At 43.7% G+C, this 14,785-nt stretch overlaps 1 protein-coding gene and 1 pseudogene across 4 annotated transcripts in view; both read right to left on the bottom strand.

Moving 5' to 3' along the window:
• LOC310753830 (fragile X messenger ribonucleoprotein 1-like) overlaps window positions 1-14,785 on the bottom strand; it is a 181,572-nt gene that overhangs the window by 87,773 nt on the left and 79,014 nt on the right. The window lies entirely within an intron of this gene.
• LOC310753707 (rab-3A-interacting protein-like) lies at window positions 12,538-14,654 on the bottom strand (annotated as a pseudogene). The gene is made up of 2 exons: window positions 13,569-14,654; window positions 12,538-13,215 (listed from the first exon to the last, which is right to left on the bottom strand). The product of its transcript is annotated as a rab-3A-interacting protein-like (transcript).

The raw sequence follows: 14,785 nt of genomic DNA, 5'->3' as shown, positions 1-14,785 counted from the left end.
CAGATGGTCCGCCCCCGCCATTTAATGGATCCAAATGGTTTCCAGAGAGTGGAAGGGGATGCTTTATCCCATGTTGATGGCCTTTCAGCTGATTCCCTGGTGGCCCATTGGAATGTGGAGCTAACCAGGGATATTGTCTGTTTGGCTCCGAAGCGCCCTCTCCGATTGCATGGTGCCCGGACAGCCCCATGGTTTTCCATGGAACTGAGGGCAATGAAACAATTGCTGAGACGGCTAGCGCGCCGGTGGCCGATAACTCATTCTAAAGCTGACCGGACACGGGTTAGAGCTCAGTGTTGAGCCTACCAAGTGGCGGTAGTGATGGCGAAGAAGACTTTTTTCACTGCCTCTATTGCATCTGCAGAAAACAGCAGCAGGAGACTCTTTCAGGTGGTTCGCAATTTAGCGGAACCACCTGCTACATTGGGGCCCAGTACGGGCCACATGATCTCCTGCAATGATTTTGCAAAGTTTTTTGCAGATAAAGTCTCTCAGATTCGGGAAGAGGTAGACGCCACCGTGGGAGCAGGGCTGGGGCTGTAGAGTGCTAGAGTCCTCTCTATTAAAGTTGTGTGGGATCAATTCCAATCTGTTACCTCCGAGGATGTGGACAGGCTGCTTCGACGAGTGAAACCAACCACCTGTTTTCTTGATCCTTGCCCATCCTGGCTTATAAAAACTAGCTGGGAAGGGCTGGGCAATGGGCTTCGGGGGGTTTTAAACGCTTCTCTCTGTGAGGGAGCCTTCCCAGACGCGCTGAAAGAGGCGGTCATTAAACCGCTTCTTAAAAAAAACATCTTTAGATGCGGCCAATATGGCCAACTATCGCCCAGTCTCAAATCTTCCATTCTTGGGCAAGGTGATTGAGAGAGTGGTTACTGAACAACTCCAGGCACGCCTGGAAGTAGCGGGCCATTTGGATCCCTTCCAGTTGGGATTCATGCCTCATCATGGGACTGAAACTGCCTTGGTCGCACTGGTCAATGATCTCCGGCGGGGTAGGGACAAAGGTGAGAGCTGTTTCCTAGTTCTGCTGGATCTCTCAGCAGCTTTTGACACCATCGATCATAACATCCTTCTAGACGGGCTGGGAGCTGGGGGAACTGTTATACAGTGGTTCCGCTCCTTCCTCCTGGGCCGTTTTCAGAAAGTGGTGGTGGGGGATGAGTGTTCAGACCCCTGGGCTCTCATTTGTGGGGTGCCTCAGGGTTCTGTCCTCTCCCCCATGCTTTTCAACATCTACATGCAGCCGCTGGGAGAGATCATCAGGGGGTTTGGGCTGGGTGTTCATCAGTATGCGGATGATACCCAGCTCTACCTCTCTTTCAAATCAGAACCAGTGAAGGCGGTAAAGGTCCTGTGTGAGTGCCTGGAGGCGGTAGGAGGATGGATGGCGGCTAACAGATTGAGGTTGAATCCTGACAAAACAGAAGTACTGTTTTTGGGGGACAGGGGGCGGGCAGGTGTGGGGGACTCCCTGGTCCTGAATGGGGCAACTGTGCCCCTGAAGGACCAGGTGCGCAGCCTGGGAGTCATTCTGGACTCACAGCTGTCCATGGAGGCGCAGGTTAATTCTGTGTCCAGGGCAGCTGTTTATCAGCTCCATCTGGTAAGAAGGCTGAGACCCTACCTGCCCGCAGACTGTCTCGCCAGAGTGGTGCATGCTCTAGTTATCTCTCGCTTGGACTACTGCAATGCACTCTACATGGGGCTACCTTTGAAGGTGACCCAGAAACTACAACTAATCCATAATGCGGCAGCTAGACTGGTGACTGAGGGCGGCCGCCGAGACAACATAACACCTGTCTTGAAATACCTACATTGGCTCCCTGTATGTTTCCAAGCACAATTCAAAGTGTTGGTGCTGACCTTTAAAGCCCTAAACGGCCTCGGTTTGGTATACCTGAAGGAGCATTTCCACCTCCATCGTTCTGCCTGGACACTGAGGTCCAGTGCCGAGGACCTTATGGCGGTTCCCTCCCTGCAAGAAGCCAAGTTACAGGGAACCAGGCAGAGGGCCTTCTCGGAAGTGGCACCCACCCTGTGGAACGCCCTCCCACCAGATGTCAAAGAGAAAAACAACTACCAGACTTTTAGAAGACATCTGAAGGCAGCCTTGTTTAGGGAAGCTTTTAATGTTTAATAGATTATTGTATTTTAATATTCTGTTGGAAGCCGCCCAGAGTGGCTGGGGAAACCCAGCCAGTTTTATTATTATTAAAACCAGCACCTTAAACCTGATCCTGTACTCCACCAGGAGCTAGTGCAGCTGGTATAGCACCGGATGAATGTGCTCCCGCGGCAAGGCCCCCGTGAGGAGTCTCGCCGCAGCATTTTGCACCCGCTGGAGTTTCTGGGTCAGTTTCAAGGGCAGCCGCACGTAGAGCAAGTTACAATTATCAAGCCTGGAGGTGACTGTCGCATGGATCACAGTGGCAAGGTCAGGGCGAGAGAGATAAGGGACCAACTGCTTAGCTTGGCGGAGATGAAAAATGCCGCCTTTGTTGTAGCTGTAACCTGCACCTCCATAGAAAGGGAGGTGTTGAAGATTACACCCAAACTCTTGACGGAAGGCGCTGGCACTAATTGCGCCCCCGCAAGGGATGGGAGTTTGGTCCCCAACCGCATATCGTCCCGACCCAGCCAAAGGACCTCTGTCTTCAAAGGATTTAACTTCATCCGGCTCCCCCGTAGCCATCCAACCAGTCAGGGTGGCCGTCCATCAACAGATAGGGTAAGGCGTCATCAGCATACTGATGGCAACCCAAGCCAAAGCTCCGGAAAAGCTGGGCAAGGGGGTGCATAAAGATGTTAAAAAGCATTGGGGAGAGAACTGCACCCTGTGGTACTCCATACACCAAGGAGTAGCGTGACGACAGCTTCCTGGCCCCCCCCAGCGCCACCCTCTGTCCCCGACCAGAAAGGAACGAGCACAGCCATTGAAGGACTGTGCCGCAAATCCCCATGTTGGTGAGGCTGCGTTCCAGAAGTTCGTGATCAACTATGTCAAAGGCTGCTGACAGATCTTAGAGAATCAACAGCCCCGACCCAGCTCGGTCCAACTGCCTATGGAGATAATTATATTTTTATAATTATTATTATCATTATTGGTAAAAAGATAGCCAGAAGTTAAGTATGGCCATCCACACCCTCTGCTCTGTTTTAAGACATAAGGTAGCATTTGAGAAATACTCCGGCACTTTAAAAGTTGATTTTAGGAACTTAGATTGTACTACTCCCAATAATGTGAGATTAGTGAAGGAGCCTAGTTGGGCACCATATAAAAACCGTGCAACCAACTTGGCTTTAAACAGTTTTAAGGCTGCAGGTCTATAATGTCCACCTTTGGTCCTAAAGTATTTAAGTATGGCAGTTGAGCTTCTCTGTGCATTCTCAGCCGAATAATCAACATGGGCTTTTCTGTTTCCGGAAGAATGGAGGACTACCCCCAGATATTTAAAGCAGATAACCTGCTCAATCTTGTGGCCATCAATATACCATGAGAGAAGTTTAGGCCTTTGGGCAGGTGTCATGATTTTAGTTTTCTGACAGTTAAGTTCTAATTTGCCCTCCTTACAATATACTGCGAATACTTTCATATCTCTTCTAAGACCTATAAGTGTTCTTTAAAGAATTGCTGTATGATCTGCATACAGCAGGACTGCGATATGCTTCCCTGCCAATTTTGGGGATGGAAGTTCACATTCTTCTTCTTTGTCGATCACTCGTAGCCGAGTAATATTGTCTTCCATAGACACGGTTTTAACAATGAGTCCGTAAGTGATTGTGGAGGCCAATTATGGATCCACACATCCTTCCACAGTGGGGACATTGGTTTCCGGGCGGGAGTTGATCACGGTGTGGATTTGCCAAGCGTGCCTTCCTCTTAGCACGTTTCTCCCTTGCGTCCTGAGTTCAAAAGTCTTCAAAGGCCATGACACCTTTGGTAAAGGCTGTTCTCCAATTGGAGCGCTCGCAGGCCAGTGTTTCCCAGTTGTCAGTGTTTATACTACATTTTTTAAGATTTGCCTTGAGACAGTCTTTAAACCTCTTTTGTTGACCACCAGCATTACACTTTCCATTTTTAAATTCGGAATAGACTAGTTGCTTTGGAAGACGATCATCAGGCATCCGTACAACATGACCAGTCCAACAAAGTTGATGTTGAAGAATCATTGCTTCAACACTGGTGATCTTTGCTTCTTCCAGTACACTGATATTAGTTCCCCTGTCTTCCAAAGTGATGTGTAAAATTTTTCGGAGACACCGTTGATGGAATCTTTGGAGGAGTTGGAGATGGCATTTATAAGTGGTCCATGTTTCACAAGTATATAGTAAGGTTGGTAATACAATAGCTTTGTAAACAAGCATTTTGGTTTTCCTGCAAATGTCCTGGTCCTCAAACACTCTGCACTTCAATTGGGAGAAAGTCACACTCGCAGAGCTCAGGCGATGCGGGATTTCGGCATCAATGTTTTGTTTTTTTTAAAAAAAAAAATATATATTTATTGAAGTTTCAAAAAAGTTACAAAAATGAAAAAATGAAAGGAGAAAAAAGAAAGAAGCAAAAAATACACAATACAGAAAAATAGAACCAATTAAAAACAAATCAGTCTTTCCATGTCTTGTCTTTCATTTACTTGTTTCCCTGACCTCCTCACACCTCCCTTTTTTGTATTCTAGTTCAATAGTTGTTTCAGCAAATCCTTACCATTTTTGCTTTTATCTTAATAATTTATCTTAATATATTGTAACTTTACATTCTCACCTGTTAACAATCCATTTTTACATACCCCTTTGTAGCATTACTGCTAAAACCACATAACTTCATTCCAGCATCCTGCTAACATTCCTTAATTTTACAGTGTTTCTGTAGATAGTCTTTAAATTTCTTCCAATCTTCTTCTACCAACTCTTCTCCCTGGTCTCGGATTCTGCCAGTCATTTCCTTCTTTTTTTATAATAATATTTTATTAGATTTTAACAAAACAAAAAAAAAAGGTTACAAGGTCTTAAACAATAACAAAATCATAAGATCAACACAAAAAGCATGGAAAAAAAAGAGGGGAAAAAACAAAAAAAGGAGAAAAAACAAGAAAAATAAAAATCCCTCTTTTCAATTTCTCACCATTTTTTCTTTTTTTAACTTATTTTCCTGACTCCCTCCCACCTCCCTCTTTGTATTCCAATTAAAGATATGTTCAGCAAATTCATGCCTCTTACCTTACCCTTAATTATATATCCCCATATAATATCCTCATATTTTCATTTATAATCAAACCGTTCTTACAAATTCACCTTATTACTCAAACCACTTCATTTTTACAATAATTTCATTAATTTTATCTTGTCCTCAAATTATTAAACTTTCAAAATTTAGACTAAATTTTGCTAAAGCCAATTACATCCTTTCCAACATCTTTTAATATTTCATTAGTATTAAACTAATTCCATAAATATAAGTTAATTACAAAAGACGTTTCTCATTCTAAGTTAATCCAGCGTCCCTTTTCCTGGTTCACGGCAATGTCAGTCCATATATCATTATATCCTTGTCAGTCAGGTGTCCTAATGTCTGAGGCTCTCAAGTCACTTCCAAGCCCCTTCTGCGAGTTTTCTTGTTCCTGTTTGTAGTTGCATACATCCTTGATCCCTGCTGAGTTCTTTCGCCTTTCCTTCTCTTTCTCCTTGGGGGGCCAATCACCGGGTAATTCCGTACAGTAACATTCTTCATTTCCTTTTATCCAATTGTCCCATTCCCCGGTGTTGCACTCCCCAGTGTTTAGTTTGTAATCCAAAAAGTAATTGTTCCAAAAAAAATCTTCCACTCGTTTCACAGTCCCACCAAAAATAAAAATTTTCTTAACTCCAAAGTTTAGCCAGTGTCCTCCAAATTCCATCCTCCAGTATTGCAACCGTTGGTCATGTGTGACTTTAATTCTCTGTGTCTTTTGAGATACATTCACAATCCCATCCATCTTTCTCTGCCCTTGCAGTTGCCCTATTAAACCAGTATCCTGAATAGATTGTTGTGCAGTTTCTGTAGCTGCATTTTCCATTGGCACCTCTTTACTGACTTTAGCTGCTGTATTGTCCCTCTTTTGATTCATCAAAGACATTTTCTCCTCCAGCTGTCGCAGCCCATCATATATTTTGTTCAGAGCAGATAAAACTTCCTCTCTATTCATTTCTGTCAAGGTCAGGGAGCTGGTCCCACGGTCTAATTTCCCCAGATACAATGTTCTCTTTATAACTGAAAAGCAAACACACTGGCTGGCTTCCTCTAGGGGGTGTAGTTACTTTTTGGCATCCATCTTTAAATTGTATCCAACAAGGAAAAGTTCCTTGCGATTTCCAGATACTTTATTTCCTTTCAATATAAAACAAACAGGCAGAAAGCAGCATTGGAATTATTTTTCCCTTTTCCAGTTCTATATATCAATTTTTCTATTTTCAAATTGTAAATATCACCGACCGTTTCTTTCCTGTCATTCCGTCCCCAGGTTAGGGACAGTGGAAACTTATTTTCTTAACTCTCTCTCTGCAGGATTAGAAAGTCAAATTTTCCCCCCTTTCCTCCTGCTGTCAAGGGGGGTTTGATGGTTAAAAGTGCAGGAAACTTCAGGCTATCTGTTTTCCCGGCTTTTAGATTGTACAGTCTTTGCTTTGATCTTTATACAAAGAACGGGAGGTGGACTTCCTTTTTGCACCTTCCCGTTTCAGGTCAAATTCAGGGCAATATTTTAATCCAAAATTTCCAATTGTCCTACTCACGGGTTGTTGTTTAAAATCCGAATTGTCATAGGAAGAAGGACAGCGCTTTCCGACAACAGCTGTGCAGCTTCGCTCCGCAGAGGTAGCGATTGACTCTCAGCACCACGCCAACCCCCATCTCACTCCGGAGCCCTTTATAGGGTTCCTTTGCCAAACGGGGAGGGGGGGGCGCAAACAGTGCCCGCCGAGTCCCAGGGCCGCAGGCTTCTTCCGCCTGCGGTTTTTAAAGGGTCCCCGCTTCGCTGCAGCGGTAGGACCCGATTTCCGCGGAGCTGTCTCCCTCTGAGTTAGAGGGAATCCGCCATTGTCGGAGGCGCCGCCTCCGGAAGAGGGATTCTGCCAGTCATTTCCGCCAGTTCCATATAGTCCATCAACTTCATCTGCCATTCTTCCCGGGTGGGTAAATCTTGTGTCTTCCAATACTTTGCGATGAGTATTCTTGCTGCTGTTGTTGCATACATAAAGAAAGTTCTATCCTTCTTTGGCACCAATTGGCCGACCATGCCCAGGAGAAAGGCCTCTGGTTTCTTCAGAAAGGTATATTTAAGTACCTTTTTCATTTCATTATAGATCATCTCCCAGAAAGCCTTAATCCTTGGGCACGTCCACCAAAGGTGAAAGAATGTACCTTCATTTTCTTTACATTTCCAGCATTTATTATCGGGCAAATGATATATTTTCGCAAGCTTGACTGGTGTCATGTACCACCTGTATATCATTTTCATAATATTCTCTCTTAAGGCATTACATGCTGTAAATTTCATACCTGTGGTCCATAACTGTTCCCAGTCAGCCAACATAATGTTATGTCCAACATCTTGTGCCCATTTAATCATAGCAGATTTCACCGTTTCATCCTGAGTGTTCCATTTCAACAGCAAATTATACATTCTTGATAATATCTTAGTTTTAGGATCTAACAGTTCTGTTTCCAATTTTGATTTTTCCACCTGGAAGCACTTTGTCTTTTAGTTTCTCAAAGCTCTGTAATTTCAATTTATCTCCTTCTTGTTCCAAAATCTCCCAATATTTCGGCCATTTGGCCTCCATATTGAGCTTTTTCTGAGCCTTCGCTTCCATCGGTGACAACCACCTTGGGGTTTTATTTTCAAGTAGGTCTTTATATCTTATCCAAACATTAAACCATGATTTCCTGACAATATGGTTTTTAAACGCTTTATGTGCTTTGACCTTATCATACCACAAGTATGCATGCCACCCAAATACATTATTAAAACCTTCTAAATCCAAAATGTCTGTGTTCTCAAGAAGCAGCCATTCTTTCAGCCAGCAAAATGCAGCTGATTCATAGTAAAGTTTAAGGTCTGGCAGGGCAAATCCACCTCTTTCTTTTGCACCAGTTAGTATTTTAAATTTTATTCTGGGCTTCTTGCCCTGCCAGACAAATCTTGAAATATCTCTCTGCCACTTCTTGAAACAGTCCATTTTGTCCAAAATTTGCAGTGTTTGAAACAAAAACAACATTCTTGGCAATACATTCATTTTTATCACAGCAATGCGGCCTAGCAATGAAAGCTTCAAATTTGACCATATTTCTAAATCTTTTTTGACTTCCATCCAACACTTTTCATAGTTGTCTTTAAATAAATTCACATTCTTAGCTGTCATATTAACCCCCAGGTATTTCACTTTCTTAACCAATGTTAAACCTGTCTCCTTCTGAAACCTCTCTCTCTCAATCACTGTTAGATTTTTCTCTAGAACCTTAGTTTTTAACTTATTCAACTTAAATCCTGCAACCTGACCAAATTCTTGAATCAATTCCACTACTCTTTTGGTGCTAGATTCTGGCTCCTGTAATGTCAATACTAGATCATCTGCAAATGCTTTCAATTTGTACTGTTTGGCTCCGACCTGTATACCCTTAACCAGTTGGTCCCTTCTAATCATATTTAAAAGGACCTCCAGGACTGATATAAAAAGCAATGGGGAAATTGGGCAACCTTGTCGTGTCCCTTTATCTTAAATTCCTCCGTCACCACATTATTAACAATTAGTTTGGCCTTTTGTTCAGAATATATTGCGCCTATACCATTTCTAAAACCTTGACCAACCCCCATCCCTTGTAGATTCTTTTTCATAAAACTCCAGGAAATGTTGTCAAAAGCTTTCTCCGCGTCCACAAATATCAAAACTGCCTTAGTATTGATATTCAATTGTAGTTTTTCTAAGATATTAATTATATTTCTCGTGTTATCAGACAAGTGTCTACCCGGGAGGGAGAAAGCCTGCTTGATCTTCCACTAGTACTTTTTTTTAATCTTTTAGGATTTCGGCATCAATGTTGGCCCTTGTGGAAAGATAACTGCCTAGGTAGGAGAAGTGGTTGACATTTTCCAAAGTTACACCATTGAGTTGGATTTGTGGTGCTGCAGAAGGGTTATTTTGTACTTGTTGGTGCAGCACTTTGGCTTTTTGGATGTTGAGTGATAGGCCAAGCTTTTCGTAAGCTTCTGCAAAGATATTTAGGATGGTTTGGAGGTCATCCTCTGAGCGTGCGCACACTACATTGTCATCAGCATACTGAAGCTCTATGACGGAAGTTACGGTAACCTAGTCTTTGCTTTCAGCCTGCTCAGATTGAAGAGCTTTCCATCTGTTCGATATATGATTTCTACTCTGGTGGGGAGTTTCCCTTCCACAAAGTGTAGGATCATGGCAATGAAAATAATGAATAGAGTTGGGACAATAACACAACCCTGTTTAACACCAGATCCCACTGTGAATGGTTCACTTTGAAAGCCATAGTTATCTGCGATTGTTGCTGTCATGTTATCATGGAGGAGCCAAATGATGTTTACAAATTTATCTGGGCAGTCAATTTTCAGAAGGACAGTCCACAGGGCATTACGATTTACAGTGTCGAAAGCGTTAGTCAGGTCAATAAACACCATATACAGGGGTTGGTTTTGCTCTCTGCATTTTTCTTGAAGCTGTTGAGCTGTGAAAATCATGTCCACTGTCCCCCTAGAAGGCTGAAAACCATTTTGGGATTCAGGAAGGGTCACCTCGGATATTGTTGAGACAAGGTTTGCTAAGATCCTTGCAAGAATTTTGCCGGCCACAGCTAACAGAGAGATGCCTCAATAGTTTCCACAATCAGTTCTGTCACCATTTTTAAAGAGATTGATAATTTTGGCATCCCTAAAGTCTGCTGGGATCTCTTCTCTTTCCCAATTTTTTTCGCTGAGCTTGTGAAGTTGTTGTTTAAGTTCAATTCCGCCCACTTCGATGATTTCAGCAGGTATCCCATCAGGTTCACTGGCTTTGTTGTTTTTCATTTGGTTAATAGCTGTACACAACTCTCCCAGATTTGGAGATACTGCAAGCTCATCTCTAACTTGTTTTTGCGGAATTTGTAAGAGGACCTCAGCAGCTACGGGGGAGTTATGGTTGAGGAGATGTTGGTAATGTTCTTTCCAGCGCAGTGCAATAGCTTCTTTATCTATTAGAAGTGTGATACTGTCTGCTGAGCGTAGGGGGCATATGCCATGATTTATTGCCCCATAGACGGTCTTTGTGGCTTTAAAGAAACTCTGTGAATCATGAGTGTCAGCTAAGTGCTGGATCTCTTGAGCTTTTTTTATCCACCAGGTGTTTTTTAGTTCTCTGGTTCTTCTTTGAACCTCAGCCTTAGCGTTGGCATAGGTTTTTTTCTTCGTGGCACAGTTTCGATCTCTTTGCCAGATCTGAAAGGCCTTCCTTTTCTTGTCAGTCATGCGTTCAATCTCACTGTCATTCTCATCAAACCAGTCCTGGTGTTTCTTGGTTTGGTATCCAATAGTTTGTTCACAGTCTGCAATAATGGATGTTTTTAGCTTGGTCCAGTGTTCCTCGATGTTATCAAGGAATTCTGAAAGCAGATGGTCCTTAAGAGTCATTTGGAAGCAATCCCGCTTAATGGGATCTTGAAGGGCTTGAGTGTTCATTTTGCGCCTTGGTTTCCTTCCTTGAAGCCTGCGTTGAGGTATAATCTTGATAGCCATCGTGGAGTGTATTAGTCGGTGATTTGTCCAGCAGTCGTCGGCGCTCATCATAGCTCTGGTAAGGAGCACATCACGTCGATCTTTAGCATGGACAATAACATAGTCTTAGAGGTGCCAATGGTTTGACCGAGGATGCCTCCATGAAGTTTAAAATTTATTTTTCTGTCGAAAGAGTGTGTTGGTAATAACAAGGTTGTGCACTGCACATATCGTCAAAAGTAAGATTCCGTTCTGGTTGCTGTTGCCAATTCCTTCTTTCCCAATAGTCCCAGGCCACAGATTGAAATCTTGCCCAACTCTTGCATTAAAATCACCCAGCAGGATAATTTTATCTTCCTTAGGCGTCTCTGATAGGATGGTATATAGCTGAGAGTAAAAATTTTCTTTACTGTGTTCATCGGCATCCAGTGTTGGTGCATAAGTGCTTATAATAGTAGCCTGTTGGTTTTTGGTGAGCGTTATTCAAAAGGTTGAGAGTCGCTCATTAATGCCGGTAGGGACTTCTGACAGGAGCTTCACAAGATCGTTTTTGATAGAGAAGCCTACCCCATGTATTCAATGTTCTTGTTCCGATAGACCTTTCCAGAAGAAAGTGTAGCCTCCTTTTTCTTCCTTCACTTGTCCCTTGCCTTCTCTTTGAATCTCTTGAAGCGCTGCAATATTGATGTTAAAACGTTGCAGCTCTCTTGCAATGATGGCAGTTCTGCGTTCAGGATGCTCACTGTCTGTGTTATCTGACAAAGTCCATATATTCCATATTCCAAAGTTCAGTTGTCTTTTACGACCGCTAGGTGGTGACCCCACTGGGTGTGGTAATCCAGTCAGGGAAAAGGGGAGGCAGACTATGTTTAGGGCACCTTTTCTAGCCCCTCCCCGTTTTTGGGATGAGCAGAGTGGATCCTAAAAAGGGCTGCTCAGTCATGGATACAGCTGCCGAGCTGCTCAACTGCCTCATTCCTTGAGTCAGAACGACTGTGCTGGTTCATGACTAGGGGCTTCCAGATTTCACAATCCTCCCCCCGTTACCATTTGCCGATCGCCATGGGACTTTTGGGGCTTGGGTTGGGTTTTTGGAAGATGCCTGTGCGTGAATTTGTTTTATGTGTGTAGATCAGTGCACGCTGACCAACACATAGTCTTCACAGTAGGGCTCTGTTCCGATGGCATGAAGTAGTCACGACAAACCGGTAGATTCCTATCTGCTGCAGCCTTCATCCGTCTTCATAGCTGTTGTAACATACCGCTTGTTATCATCCGCCTGTTCTGCCGTTGAGGACTTCTTGGATCATTCTTTGTCTAGCTCCTTCCCTTTGACCTTACCGCCTTGGGTGACCCTGCTGGGAGTACGAGATTCCAGACGCCTTCGCTCACAAGGGTCATAGGAACATGCAAGCCCATTCACCACGACAAGGTGACGATCCAGCAACTGGGAAGTTCACATTATGCAGATAAGGTTCCATATCATTAATAATAGAAGTTAAATAAGAGTGGAGCCAGTATGCACCCTTATTTGACACCTTTCTCAGTTCCAATAGCATTGGAGAGATGGCCCTGGAAGTTATGTTGCACTTTTAGCCACATCCCTTCATGTGTATTAAATATAGCAAGTGCCTGTCGAGTGTAGAGGCCTCTGATTTTTCCAATAATTTAGCTCTGGATATGGTGTCAAAGGCTGCTTTTTTTTTTTTAGTTAACTTTTATTAAGTTGAAATCCTACATTATAAACTCTCCAGAACACAAAAATGAACATAATATCTGAACAGCATCAAACCTGCATTTCTCAACTGCTAAAGTTACAATCACTATAGTACACCTGAAAATCCTCTTGCCTTCCTTTCAAACGAAACAATAATGTCCATCCTAAAATAAAATAATCTTGCTGAACTCCAAAAGTATGTAGCGCAATTTGCACAGAAGGAGAAGCCTTGGACCCTTTTCAAAATAAATATCAATGTCGTGACAAGGATTTTGAACCACTCTGAAGATACGTACATTTATGGAAGCGCATGCAAGCACCAGAAATGTAGCAGTTACAGCTCTTCCTTGTAATATCCAAGTTTTGCCAGTGACATCTCTTTCCTCAGCTGAATAACCTCCCAAAACTTCTGATTCACATCTTGCTGCTTCACAAGCCCCTGCTGTATATATCAAATGTACGTGAAGAAGTTACATACAGAAGTAATCCTATATCTACAGAAAGGAGAAATATAGTAATAGTTGCTTGAGTCCCCCAACTTGATTCTATGCTTGCATGTTTTACTTTGTCCACAGAGAGCACATTTCTTTGGTCCTCCACATTCAACTGCAGAAGCTTTCACAAATCGAACAGGTTGCAAGCCAACTGGTTCAATACCTAAGGTATTGTTTTCCACAGCTTCCAAGACGGCAGATGCCAGCTCACTTTTTGAGAAGGTCAAAAACGGAAAGATATCTTCTGTGGAGTTTGGAACTGACAGGGTTAAAACTCCGTGGTGTCCTTTATCTGGGAGGAGCTTGTCGCAGAGAAGTGAGTCACAGCGTGTGACTGCATTCAGACTTACTTTCGTTTCTGACTGAGACGCAGCTCAGCTCAGAGGCTGCGTGTGTGCTTTTGGAGCACGGGAGAAAATGCAAGAAAGCTCCGATGGAAAAGACTGATTTATGGCTTGTAAATAAACGCTTCTAGAGATAAGAACCGAACTGTCTCTGGACTTGATTTATCCCTCATCTCACACGGACACAGGACCGCTGCTACTCTGCTCTCCTGCCAGGTCAGCTCCCAAGCAGAGCCACGCAGGGAAGCGTGACTGGACGCAGGGATTTTTTTCCGCAAATCTTCCTTATAGATTTTATCCAGGAAAGGGCATGCCCCGTCCATAGTGGGATCATCCTTCCAGGATCTGAATTCGTTATACAGAGCTAAGTCAGCCTCTTTGCAGTCTTTCACAATTGGCTGCATCATGGCGACATCCTGGTTGCTGACCCCCATCGCACTGCTCATACTCTTGTTCCTTGCATGGCCTTTTTTGAAGGGTGTCTTTCCGCTAGATTGAAGCTCTTTTGTGGGCGACGTCAGCGAAGTGGACAGCACTAACGTTTTCAGGGCTGCTACTTCGGCCTGAAGTACATCAATTTTTCCATGTGCTTCTTTCAGTTGTTTTTCAGCTGTCGCCTGCTTTATGTTTGCTTCCCTCACCATTTTGTGTGCTTCCTCAAAGAGGCTGGCAGTAAGTTATTCCAATTACTGCCCGAGTTGGTCGCACACTTTAGAAAGCCTCTTGCATTCTTCATCTTTCAGTTTCAGCTCCCTCTGAGCTTTAGCAGGCTCCTCTTTTAATCTTTCATAGCCCTTTTCTTTGACTTCCAAAACCGATGGGCTCTGTAGGTGAGACAGACTGTGCTCAGTCCCAAAACATCATCACTTCCTTCAGTGGAGTCTGTTATGGTTGCTCCCGACAAAAATTCTCTCTCAGCATTGCTGCTTGCCTTTCTGGAATTATCATATTTGGACGACACACCTTGGAGTCCTGAGGTAGAACAAGGAATGGTTTCTGTAACATTGATGCTGATACCTGATGCTTCTGCACAATTGAGTTGCCTAGGAGATGAATAGATGGGTTGTGTAGGAAGATCAAAGACGTTCAGGGCACTCAGCTGAATTGGCGTGGAGCACACAGCTGAGGCATGAAGCCGGTAGATGACCGTGGGTGAGGTAGTTTGTTCACAAGCACTGGATTCATACACTCCTAGAAGATCTGGAGTGGTAGGCGAGGCTAGATTCACTTCGTGAAAACCTTCCAGGGTGTCGTTGGCCATAATAAAAGATTCATCATATGAAGTCCTGCCAAGCCGAGCGAGACGCTTCCCTGCTAAAGGCAGCGGCGGCTCCCTGCGCTGCTCGTCAAAGGCTGCTTTAAAGTCAATAAAGACAGCATAAAGGGAAACTATGCTATGAGAGAAGTATTTCTCGATTAGATGTTGGAGTACTAAACATTGGTGAACGGTAGAACAGCCTTCCCTAAATC

The sequence above is a fragment of the Podarcis filfolensis genome (genome assembly GCF_964270895.1).
Source record: "Podarcis filfolensis genome assembly, chromosome: W".
Classification (NCBI taxonomy): domain Eukaryota; kingdom Metazoa; phylum Chordata; class Lepidosauria; order Squamata; family Lacertidae; genus Podarcis; species Podarcis filfolensis.
Note: the sequence above shows the minus strand (reverse complement) of the source record. Positions and strands in the feature narration are given on the sequence as shown.